We start from the raw sequence: 3,274 nt of genomic DNA on the forward strand, positions 1-3,274 counted from the left end.
CCCCGTGAGGGCTCATGACTCATCATCAGACTCTCCTTCCATCTAGTTAGGGATGGGCCTAACTAGAACCAGGGCCCCAGGGCTTTACCTTATTCAGAAGACCTGATAGTGTCTGTCTGTCCTCCTCTCTCTTCAAATCTGGGTAAGGAATGATGGTGGTATCCCAGCTCTGCTCACCTCAGAAAGGAGGACCTGACATGGGGCAGGTGGTACACTACCTTATTCATTCAAGAAAGAATCACTGGTCACAGCTCCAACATCACACATGTGGCCAAAGTTGCCAATGTAGCTGATTCCTTTGTCAGGGAACCAAAAATATTACAGCAATTCCCTAGAGAAAATCAGATAACATTGAGGGTGGAGAGAAAGATTTTATGGTCACACTGGTGGGCTCAGTGGGATCAGTCCCAAAAGACAGCCCCAAATTACAGGAATGGTTAATATTTTATACAAGTTGTATGAGGAACTTTTTTATTCCATCCTTCATAGCATAAGCATTTTTATTTTTGGGAAGATGGTCAACACAGCCATAGCTACTATTTTGGGCAAGCAGCATACTGCAGAAACTTTCTGCCCCAGCAAGCAGCAGAATCCAAGCAACAGACTCCCACAATCAACAGGCCTGGGAAAGTAGCAGAATCTAAGCCACAGAATTGGGAAACTTTTTGCTTTAATGGGACAGAGGGTTCACACCTCCCACTATGTTGTTTTGGTACTTTCATCCAATAAAGAATTCAGATCTTTACAGGATATCCTCTTGGAGACCTGATCCAGCTGAGCCCAGCAATCCAATTGACCCTCAGATGAGAGAAATGAGGCCAAGAACACTTAACTTGTTGCCATCTGAGAGGTGATTTGCCTTCACTCAAAACAAGAGAGCCCTGTGTTTGTTCTTTTGGTTGGTTAATAATGATGTATTGACTTCAATAGCTGTGTAATGTTTCACAGTGTGAAATACTCACACTGTTGATCACTTTTGTGATGATTGCCATCATCACTAAGTTGCTATCATAACAATGTTCAGATAATATATTAAAACTTCATTCCAGGCCCTCCCTGGTGGCTCAGCGGGTTAAAGCACAACACTGAGAATCTAAAGCCGCTTCCGCATGAGTTCGATTCCCGCCTGCTCCGGAGGTGGCCACATGGTATGGCAGACCTCTCCTGACCCACCTGCTGCTCCCCTCAGCAGTGTACTTCGTAGATCTGCCTGTTCTGTTTCCCACTCTGTCTCTGGTGAAGCCTCTCACCGCCCCTGAGCCTCTGGCCTGTACCCCAGTTTTGTATGCATAAATAAATCTTTTTTTTTAAAAAAACTACATTCCAAATGTCATTCTAAATGGGAGTTTTGTCCCCCAGAGACACTGAACAATATCCACAGACATTTCAGACTCACAACAAGGGGCGAAGAGGAAGTCAACATATTCAAACATCTTACAATGCATGGGCAGATGTCACCCAGAGAATGTACTGTTCTAATTGTCACTCATGTTGACACACAGAAACACAGCCCATATGATTTTGTTGAACAACATATAAGGTGTTCATAATAAATAGATCTTCAAATATCACTATTTTCAATCGACAATTTTATTTTTATTCTTTATCCTTTTTGTTAGTTATCAAGGAAGAATAGTAGGTGTTGAGAAGCCCACATGAGCCCAGCCTAAATTACTAAAACTCAATTATTAAAACTTTTTACTGTATCAATTTATCTCTCTGACACTCTTTCCCCTTCTCTCAATCCTCCTCATGTCTTAGCCCCACATCTCCCCCTTTACCTCCTTCTCCTATTTCTATTACCTCCCACATTCAGTATTATGTCTTTTTTATTTTATAGGTAGTTTCATTTTTATTTTATACATACATTTCAACATTCTTCTTTTTGTTCTACTTTTTTTTTTCATCTCAGTTCTCATTCCAATGGGCTATGTCTTTTTTTTTTATTGATAGTCGTTTTTTTGTTGTGAAGATTGCTTACATTTTTGACTTGAACATTTGAAACAATCATCTTTCAGGCACTTTGCCCTGCTCTTCCCTTAGCTGGGTGTATGAGTCCCAATTCCCCAAAACTTGAATTTTGCTTCCTTCTCTTACCTGAGTTCTTTGTTGAAATATGGCATGTCTACAGGTCTTAGTACCCAAGAAAAACTAAATATTCACTCTCTCTTTATATTTGTCTTCACATGCTTTATAATAAATATCATGTTCTAAAATGTTATATAATTTTATCATGTGCTATACATTCTTTTTCTACCATTGAATTGGAATTTTGTTTTACAATGACCAAACTTGTTGTCTAGACAGTGCCTAAAAAACAGTCATTATTCAATCGTTTTCTTGAAATAAAAGATTTCCTCTAAAATAGTTTAACAAATGATCCTACAGAGAAAAAAATTGGTCAAAATTCTGTATCAGAGATGTCACTGAGGATACCCTAAAGAAACCATACACACTAGATTATAATTAACACCTTACAAAAAGATACTTCAATATGTCAGTATTATGTTTGTGAAAATGTCTTGTTTTTTTCTTTTTTTCCTGAGAATCAGCACCACTACATGAAACCACTCAATGATACATAAATTTTCAATTTCTTCTAGTGGGATTTTCAGAGGAAAGAGAACTGCAGGCCTGCATATTAGGGGTCTTCCTTGCTAGGCATCTGATCACTGTGTGTGGAAACCTGCTTATCATCAGCTCAGACTCCCACCTCCATACCCCTATGTACTTTTTCCTCTCCAACCTGTCCTTCGTTGACATCTATTTCACCTCCACCACTGTCCCCAAAATATTGGTGAATAGCCATAACCTACAAAGGTTGCATCACGCAGGTTTATTTTTTCATACTATTTGATTGTGATGGCTAATGACCACTTTGTGGCCATCTGCCACCCACTGCTCTGCATGGTCATTATGAACCGGTGGCTGTGTTGGCTGCTTGTTCTAGTATCTGGATCACCAGTGTTCTGTATTTCTTAGCACAAAGCATGTTACAGCTGTCCTTCTGCACAAAAGGGGAAATCCCACAATTTTTCTGTGAACTCAATCAGGTGACCAAACTGGAATGTTCTGACACCTTTCTCAATATGTAATGATATATTTTGTGTCTATCTTATTGGGTGGTACCTTCCTTGGTAATATTTACTTTTACTCCAAGATTGTTTCTTCCACCTGTACAATCCCATCAGTTCAAGGTAAGCACTTTCCACCTGTGCCACTCACCTCTCAGTTGTCTCCTTATTTTACACACAGCCCTGGTTGTGAACCTTAG

At 39.7% G+C, this 3,274-nt stretch overlaps 1 pseudogene; it reads left to right on the forward strand.

Moving 5' to 3' along the window:
- Positions 1 to 2,596: 2,596 nt before the first annotated feature.
- LOC101628641 lies at positions 2,597 to 3,274 on the forward strand (annotated as a pseudogene).

The sequence above is a fragment of the Condylura cristata genome, unplaced genomic scaffold (genome assembly GCF_000260355.1).
Source record: "Condylura cristata isolate star-nosed mole 26May11 unplaced genomic scaffold, ConCri1.0 scaffold00024, whole genome shotgun sequence".
NCBI lineage: Eukaryota > Metazoa > Chordata > Mammalia > Eulipotyphla > Talpidae > Condylura > Condylura cristata.